Below are 10,036 nucleotides of genomic sequence, written 5' to 3'. Positions count from 1 at the left end.
CCCGAGGATTAGACTTAATTGGATTGGGATGTAGCATGGCAGATGATGGTAATGGTTGTATAACACTGAGAATGTGTGTGTGTGTTTTTTTAATTCCATTTTTTTAAATTTTTTAATTACAGTTGACATACAATATTATATTAGTTTCAGGTGTACGACGTAGTGATTAGACATTTCTATAACTCATGAAGTGATCACCCCAATAAATCTAGTACCCATCTGACACCATACATAGTTACTGCAATATTGTTGACTATATTCCCTATGCTATATTTTACATCCCCATGACTATTTTGTTACTACTGGTTTGTACCTCTTAGTCCCTTCTTTCCTTTACCCATTCCCCCCAATCCCTCTCCTATCTGGCAGCCATCAAAATGTTTTCTGTATCTATGACTTTGTTTCTGTTTTGTTTGTTCATTTATTTTGTTTTTCAAATTTCACATAGAAGTGAAATCATATGGTATTTGTCTTTCTCTGACTTATTTCACTCAGCATAATATCCTCTATGTTCATCCGTGCTGTCTCAGATGACAAGATTTCATTCTTTTTTATGGCTGAGTAATATTCTATTGTATGTGTGTACTACTTCTTTTTTATCCATTCATCTATTGATGGACATTTATGTTGCTTCTATATCTTGGCTATTGTAAATAATGAACGTATAGATGTATATGTCTTTTCAAATTAGTGTTTTGGGTTTCCTTGAATAAATACCCAGACATGGGAATACTGAGTCCTACTTTTCTCTTGTTATAGCTTTTGTTTTAAAGTCTATTTTGTCCAATAGAAATAATGCTACTCCAGCTTTTTTTTAAATTTTCATTTTCTTGAAATATTTTTTCCATTTCTTTACCTTTAGTCTGTTTGTGTCTTTTGATCTAAAGTGAATCTCTTATGGGCAGTATTTGTAGAGGTAAGAAACATAAAAATGGAGATAGAAAACATAAAATAGACATAAAAAAGAATCAGTTAGAAAAGAAGAATACAGTAACTGAAAAAAGATACATTAAAGGGACTCAACAGTAGATTAGGTGAAGCAAAGGATCGAAACAGTGATTTGGAAGAAAAGATAGCAGAAAATACCCAATACGATTAGCAAAAAGAAAAAAAAAATCCCCTCCCCCCCCAGAAATGAGAATAGTTTAAGAGGCCACCATCTGCATTATAAGGGTACCAGGAGGAAAAGAGAGAGAGCAAGGAATTGAAAATCCATTTGAAGAAATAATGATGGAAAATTGTCCTAATCTGGCAAAGGAAATTGACATGCAAGCCCAGGAAGCACAGAGAGTCCCAAACAAGATGAACCCAAAGAGGCCCACACCAAGACACATCATAATTAATATGCCAAAGATTAAAGACAAAGAGAGACTCAAAAGCAGCAAGAGAAAAGTGGTTAGTTACCTACAAGAGGGTTCCCATATAACTGTCAGCTGATATCTCAACAGAAACTTTGCAGGTCGGAACGGATTGGCACAAAATATTCAAAGTGATGAAAAGAAAGAACCTATAACCAAGATTACTCTACCCAGCAAAGCTATCATTTGGAATTGAAGGACTATAAAGATCTTCCCAGATAAGAAAAAGCTAAAGGAGTTCATCACCATCAAACCAGTATTACAAGAAATATTAAAGGGACTTTTTTAAGAGGAAGAAAAAAAATAATAATATCAAAAAGATAAACAATAATATGGCAATAACTACATATCTATCAAAAATCTTGCTACATATTTTTCCAATACCTTACTTGTATATTGGCTCTAAATATACAGAGTAGTATATACCAGTATAGCAGGCATATAGACAATTATTTGTGTATATGAATATATTAAATTAAGGTCAGAAACATATTTTTTCCCTATATAGATGATTTTATAATAGCCTAATCAAGTTAACACAAACTTTTTTTCAGTAACCTTATCATTTAAACAAATGAGTAATTTAGAAAATGAAGATTACAAAATCTAAGCACGTGATTATTGGCACCCAAACCTTGAAAATTCTGGAAAGACCCATAACAACTGATGCTGTCAACCTTTAAGCCATGGGAGTATCTCCACAATCAGAAGGGCTAGCGGTTCTGACGAGTATTGGACAAATGCCTTAGCATAACCTCAGCACTTTACTCTTATCCTACACATGTCTGTCATCAGATCCTCAGAATATTCTTTCCAAAGCTAAATAAACCACCCTAGATGTGTCCTTGGGGGAATAGCTTGGACTTGAGTGCTCCAGAACATTTTGGAATCTTGGATAGGTGAGGAGGAATAGCTTAATCACAAACTTTGTACATGACCTAGTAGAACAAAAGAGTCCACATCTCTCAGCATCATACCACTTCAAATATTTTTTTTTGCCATTTTTCCAAAAAGTATGTTTTCTCATCATTAAAATGGGTCTAAACATAGAATCTTTGTCAAATATTACCACAACAGTTAAAAGAGAACATGTATGCAATGTTTTTAGTATAATGCTAGAAATTATTGATATTCTTATCTTATTATTTTAATTATATTTATCTGTACATCAGCTTCCTATAACGATAATTTTGGGGGAGACTGATAATTTGAGTAAAAACAGCCTCAATGCCATCTTTATCCGGTCTATCCTCTGTTCCAATACAACCAAGGAGATTTTTTAAATGTTCTTATCAAGATCAGTTTTACTATTTATATTTTATATTGCATCACATCTCAACGCACCCACCAGAGGTGTGCCTTTTCCAAAAGGTCATGACATCTTCTTAGGGAGAGATTTTCTACTGTAACTTATTCATTGTCCAGGCTTCTCCTAGGGGTCAGTTTTCCCAGAGTCTGGCTAACAGCAAATAATTTATTAACTGTAGTTATGTAGAACCTATAGGTTCCAAATTACAACACATTATTTTTTTACAAAATTGGTGTTTCAGGCGATGATTGTACTATGACACCAAAAAATGACCTACAGTGTTCAGGAGTGAGCCATTGAATAGTAACAGAGAGGCTATACAATAAAAATAAAACTAAAAGAAAACAGTAAATTATAGGTTTTGGTGAAGGGTATTAAAATGATCAAAATGATTGTAAAATTGTTGAATGAGCAGATAGTAACACAATGCAATTCATTAAGATAGGTGCAGGTTGATTTACTTGGGAGCCAAACAAACCACTATATACGACTCACATTGTTTTTGATATGGCTCATTTATACAAGAAAAAGTAAGGATAGTTTATATAATTCTTGTGGACCGCCTATAATTAACTTTGTGATCTTGACTGTGAATGTCAGTTTGAGTCTAACCTAAGGTCCCTCATGAGATGTCAGAATACGTCTGACTTACATTCTTGGTAGGAAGGGCAATCCTAGCTTCCATGAATTAAAGTATTTACTGAGGGAGGTTGAAATAATAGGGACCAGAGGACAAGTACCAAGAGGGTCTCAGGGTAGGAGATAAAAGTTATCTATTGCAGAAGATTGTGAATGAGACTGGGCTCTTGTTCTTCCTTTTCTCCAGCAGTGATTCATTCCACACATTGTCTTGATTCTGCTTCCTTAAAAGCTACCAATTAATTCCCCTTTCCCCATTGTCATTGTCACAGTGTAGATAAACCAACATTTTCTCTCATCTGTATTTCAACAGTTTTTCAATTGTACCCCTTGCTACTAGATATTTTCCTCTACTACAAAAACACTATTTCTAAATATAAAAATGGTCGTTAATTTTCCAACTAAATTTCCCAATTCCCTAACACCGATGGGGTGAAGTTCAAACTACTTAGCATGGCATTAAATTCCTTTATTCAATTTATTCTCCTATCCCTAAATCCCTAACCACTCAACTTTATGTAGTAGATAAAGTACACTAATTATATTTCAAAAATATGCCTTGGCCACTTGCTTTGGGGCCTTTACACATCCTGTTTTCATCTTGTAAAACGATTTCTTATTTCTTCTGTGTCATCATTTTGCCAGTATAATTTTTCAAGACCTTCAATATGGCACTTCCTCCAGGAAGCCATATCATAGAACTAATAAAATAGCATTTTAATTATGTGAAATCTCTAAATTGTAAGCTCTGTAAAAGTACAGAAACTATGCCCTACTCATATGTATATTATCATATTGGTTGGCATATTATAAGTGCTCAATGAGTCAATAAATCTAGTTATTCAATTAAGGATTTTATTAAAAATAATATTGTTGAAATAACTCACATCATGAAGTATAAACTAAATACACATTGATAAATAATCAAAACATGAATGAATAGAAAGCAAACTGCAAATGATACGATAGAGTTATAGAAAGAAGGCTATTCAAATAATAGTTTCATAAATTTCTTACTGAGATATTTTGGAAATTTCAAGAAAGTTCTCTGTTTAGACCTGTTCAGATTCTTTTCTCATTGTGTTGCCATGATGTGCCATTCCCTTCTATCTGACACATCATCCACTACTGAGAATGATCTGAAATCTTCACAGTCTTGTATCTCTTTAGCATTCATTTGTTATCAGCAATTGTTCTCCTTCTGAGCAGTTATCACACTCAGCAATTGTCTTAAACACTTGTTTACCTTTCTTTTTACTGTTTTCCTCATGAAAGCAGGCACTTACCTGTCTTTAGTTCCATTATAGTGCCTAGCACAGTGTAAATACTCAGTAAATATTTATTGAATGAATAAGTTAATTACTTCTCCTAAATAAAGGTCAGACTGTTAGAACATGTTTATAGTTTAGACTTTAAGAACAGAATCTTCGTAAACTATAGTCATGCTTTATTATATAATATACATCTCAAATATATAGGACATTTTCTTTTGATAAGATGCTGAAATGTCTACTGCAGATTTCGGTATCTGGGGAAAAAATTTTTTTTAACGTGTGGTAACAAAGCTTTCAGCAATGTCACTCCAATGAATTAGCACTATAGTGGAGGTTGGGAATTGAGGGTTGGGTGCCAGCAGTTCATGCCCACTCTGGTTTTGGTAGTAGAGAATAGTTTACAGGTTGAGTCAACAGAAAAAGGAAGCTCAATTGCAGAGCCATAAGTTTTATAATACCTCCTGTAATTCATTATAAACCATCTCTTCTGAGTATAGCCAGCTGTGGTCTAATTGTCATCTGCACTATTAGATAATCATTTGGATTCTCAAATCCAACTGATCATCAGACTTACCTAGAGGAAAAATGTTTTTTGTTTGTTTTAAATACTGATTTCTTGGCTCACCCCACGCTTAAATCATCTCTTTTGGTTAATTCTTCGATTGTATAAGAGTAAAGCCTTCCAGTGAGTCAGATAATCAACTAGATGAGCAGAATGAAGCACAAGAGGGCAAAAATCTTTAAGGGAGTGATTCTCTAACTTTATTGTGCTGGAAAACCATCTGAAGAATCTTGTTAAAATGCAAATTCTGATTCATTGGGTCTGGGATGGGACCTAAAATCCTGCCCTTTTAACAAGCACTCAGGTAATATCAGCACTGCGAGTCATTGGACAACATATTTAGCATCTTCCTGGATCTTGTCAAAAAAAGTTGGAAGATGTGTAAATAGTCTAGCACAGAGAAACACATAGTTAAGTCCCACAATGTATTCACCAAATATTGTTATACTTTTTTATATATTTTAATTTCCCTGTTCTACCCTAGAGATTCAGAGATGACTTAGAGAATAATAAAAGTAATTATGGTTTTGAGAAATAGGATTGATCCTTGCCTATCAAGGTTGGTCCATAATCAACAAAATTGGCATCACCTTGGAGTTTTATAGAAATTCAGAATATTGGGCCTTATTCCAGACCAACTAAATCAGAATCTGCATTTTATCAAGTTCCCCAGGTGGCTAGTATGTACTTTAAACTTTGGAAAGACTTAGACTAGAGGTGAAGAGTCCTTGTATGCAGAGAAAGCTGTTTTCTCAATTATTTAAAGTATAGAAACTTTAGAACTTTTCCTATTTTCCTACTAACTAGTATCCTAAACTCAATCTGCACCTCCCTTCCCCCTAAATGCATCCCTATGAAGAAAACAAAAAAAAATGGGGTGGGATAGGGTTATAATATTGGGCCATTGAATATTTATCACTTGGAAAAGACAGCATCTGATGCTTTATCTACTACATCAGATGCTGCTGCTAAATATTGCAGGAAAATTTTAGCCTAGTGTGTGAAAAAATACTATCTGAATGACAGTAGCCACTTTTCTCATCATCTCTTATAATGGCTTTATCTGCAAAGTGTAGGCAATAATATGTGCCCTGCCTGCCTCACGCTGCTGCTTTGAGGGATCAAATAAGATAATGAATATGAAAATAGTTTGAAAAGTGTAAAGCTCTCTACAAAAGTAAAGGATTAAGAGGAAGAGAGACTTAGCAGAAAGAACACAACACTTAGAGTCAGAAAGCCTGGGTTCAAGTCTGCTGTCCACTATTTACTTTCTTTGAAAAGTTGGAGAAAAGTGGGGGTTTTGGGTTAAGTCCTTTAAGCTCTCTATTTCCATATATAAAATATGAATATGATACTTTCTTGCTTACCAAGATTCCTATGTTATCTCAAGTAAAATAATGTTTTTGAAAACAATTTATTAATGGTAAGGTATTAATCAGGTGCTGTTTGTCATTACTATTATCTTAGATTCTGCAATGCAAAATGTACACTTACAGTCGTCATTTTGGTTTGATAGGAGAAAGGACTAACTGCAAGACTATGAAACATTCCATTTGACCAAAATAAATGATAAATCAGTCTCTACATAGTCTAAAGCAGAGTTTCTCAGAGTGTGGTCATCAAACCAGTAACATCAGCATCACTTAGGTACTTGTTAGAAATTCAAGTTTTCAGACCCACATCAGACCTACATGAATCAGAAATTCTAGGCCCAGTAATTTGTAATTTAATAAGCCCCTCATTTGTAATTACTGTGATTTTGGTGCACAGTAAACTTAGAGAACCCCTACAGTAAAGAAAACACATCTTTTTGAGAAAGTCAGAATTTTATGCTATTTTTATCAAGCAAAAGTATAGGAATACTTGAGATTCTTTTTCTGTAATAATAAATAAATAGGATTTTTTTATGACCTATAGAGCGTGTGTATGTGTAGTGCGGGGGGGGATGTGCTGTTTAAAACTATTTGATATATAAATGTGCTATCACATTTCTATGGTTAGACCTTCTGTCATTTTAGATGAAGAGGTTTAGAAATAACATCTGCACAGATATTTCCACTTTGTCTTTTTCTACCGACAGTCTAATAATGTTTTAGGCTAACATATCACTTAAAATGTACACACATTTCTGAAATCCTCATCCTTCTCTAGACATACTCATTTTCAAGTGTCCCAGTACACTGAGGCTGAAATTAATTCTAATAAAACAAGAAATCTCAATGAGTAACTCAGATGGGGTCACACTGCCAAGAAATTACATGCCAATAAAAGTATCCCATGTCACTTAAGAAGCATTTGTAAAAGGCAGACTCCCTTGCAAAAAATACCTTGCCATTTCTTTTATGTGTCATCACCTACCTTCGTTTTATGGATTAAATCAGATAGTTTTCTCGAGTTGGTCAACAATTCAAAAGCCCAGAAGGCTCTGTGAAGTCACATAATTGTTAAATGTGTCTTGTGTTGACTAAAGTGTTAAAATCTGATGAAGGGAAGTGGGAAAAAAACTTTAGTAATAGAGATGGAAAATATCAATGCAAATCGTATCTAATTCTTCAAGGTATTCTAGTAATAAAAACTGAAATGTCAGTCTTTGAATGACATCAATCTTTTTTTTAATTTTTTTTTTTTTTTTTTTTTTTTTTTTTTTTTTTTTTTTTTTTTTTTTTTTTTTTTTTTTTTTTTTTTTTTTTTTTTTTTTTTTTTTTTTTGGCCTGGTCACTGAAGCTTTATGCTATTCTGGCTGTGGAAAGACATATTCAGATCAGGGAATGAAGGATTTGAAAGGCAGATAGGAAAATAGTTACTGAAAATTAGTGTTCATAAGACAATCCAGAAGACATTTTGTATTTTTAAAAATTCCTACCACCCAGATAAATAAACAAACAAATAAACAAACAAAGCAAACCATGGAAAATTGCTTCAAATTGCAAAAATTATAAATTTTAGAATTTCACCTCAAAACAAAAGTCATTTCAAATATAATACATGATATCGAGGTCTTGGCTGCCCATAGGTTAGGATCAGTTGGCATGGATACAGAGGTGTGCAACTCTTTGGATAACTCTGGAATTTGGACAGCTTACTATAGGAGTCATCTAGAAGAAGATAGGTGTATTCCTGTTGTTCCTTGAAGAAAAAAGAGGTAGACTTTTTTTTCTAGCAAAGTAATTGTAGTAACTATGCTGCCTCTACTTGTAATGATTTCTATAAGCCCACATATTTAATAATAATTAAATAAGCCCACTTATTTTTTAAAAAACTGTCACTACTGTGTATCAGTCAGCTTGGGATTCCATATCAAAATACTACAGATGGGGTGGGGGGAGAGGGTGGTGCTTAACAACAGACATTTATTTTCTCACATTTCTGAATGCTAGAAGTCCATGCTCAGAGAGCAGCATTGTCGGGTTCCGGTGAGAGATTTTTTTTCCTGGCTTGTATATGGACATATCTTGCTGTGTACTCACCAGACCCCTTCTTTGTGTACCCACGGAGCAGGGCAAGCAAAATCTATGGTGTTTCTTCTTTTAAGGTAGTAATCCCACCATGAGGACTCCATCTTCATAAGCTCATCTAAACCTAATTATCTCCCAAAGACCATCCCCTGATACCATCACACTGGGGGGTAGGGCTTAAACGTATAAATTTTGGAGGGACACAATTCAGTCTGTAGCTTATAGTATCTGATCTCATGATGCTGACCACCTGGACTCCTGACTCATCTGTTTTCTTTAAGTTCCTGGGCCACAGACTTGCAATGGCTCTGTTCTCACATTTATTTAGGATTGGGTATATCCTGCAGTTAAATCCTCTTTTAAACTCAGGAAGTGCAGCCATTGTCCAGAGACTAAATGGGAACAGCATTACCACTCTATTGCTTGCTTCATTCCCTGAGTCTGAAAGTCCTCTCCATAGAGGAAACCCCAGGTGTCTTCTCCATAATGCCAAAGAATCAGTAGGAGACCAAAAGTATGTCCCATTCAGTTATTCTTGTACCCCCAGGCCAGGCTGAAAGGAAAATTTGTTTTATGTATGTGTGAGTAGCCATAACTTTCTACCCTTGAAAGTTCCATTACTAATCGATGCTAGAGGACATAATTCCTCAGGAACATATAAGCACTCTAAGTTCTCCACGGCAGGCTGACTCAGCTGCTGGATGTTAGAGTGTATCAGGGGCTCTACTGAAGCTAGTATGCAATGTTGGTAAGCCTTTAAGAATGTAAAAGTCTGTCTCTTGCCCACTCTGGTCTGTTTTTTGTGGTTCTGCCAAGGAAGTATCTGGCAGCAGCAGTAACCCATAATCCTATTCTATGGTGCTGTGTAAGGTAGATGATTGGTGACTAGAGGAGGTATAAAGGGCTGCTGCCATGGCCAGCCTGTAAAACCACATCTTATTTCTGACCTGATCCTAGAGTCTTCTTATGCAGATAAGCTAAGAGTTATTTTAGCAGATCTAGAAAATCCATTTTTGATCTCAGCTACCTAAGGTGGTACCTTTCTGTGTTTGAACAGATTCTCAGAACCCACTGAAATATCGAGATAGGAAGCCGGTTCCCTTTCTTTGGGATTTCTGTCTTATGAGAGTTCCAGAAGATCTGGACAAAAGTTGTTATTCAGGTCTTTCTCACCACATATACCAATTACTATTATTATTATTACTACTGTTAACTACCATCACTAGTAATAACCTCACTAATATCAACTACTATTGTCAATGATGGAGAGCCTATTCCATGTCAGTGATAACCAAGATACTTGGCACTTGTAATTGCTAATTTTTATAAGAGCTGCTGGCCAATTAATCATAAATAATTTCATGAATCTTCAAAATTCATTACCAACCCAAGGCCAGAGCACTATAGGCAATTACTTATGAATTAAGAACTGGGCCTGA

The 10,036-nt window shown here is 34.7% G+C and overlaps 1 protein-coding gene across 2 annotated transcripts in view; it reads left to right on the top strand.

Moving 5' to 3' along the window:
• Positions 1-10,036, top strand: part of LSAMP (limbic system associated membrane protein) — a 570,872-nt gene that overhangs the window by 376,927 nt on the left and 183,909 nt on the right. The window lies entirely within an intron of this gene.

This window comes from Pteropus alecto, unplaced genomic scaffold, assembly GCF_000325575.1.
Source record: "Pteropus alecto unplaced genomic scaffold, ASM32557v1 scaffold270, whole genome shotgun sequence".
Lineage (NCBI taxonomy): Eukaryota > Metazoa > Chordata > Mammalia > Chiroptera > Pteropodidae > Pteropus > Pteropus alecto.
The sequence above is the reverse complement of the archived record's forward strand: the minus strand, read 5'-3'. Positions and strand labels throughout refer to the sequence as shown.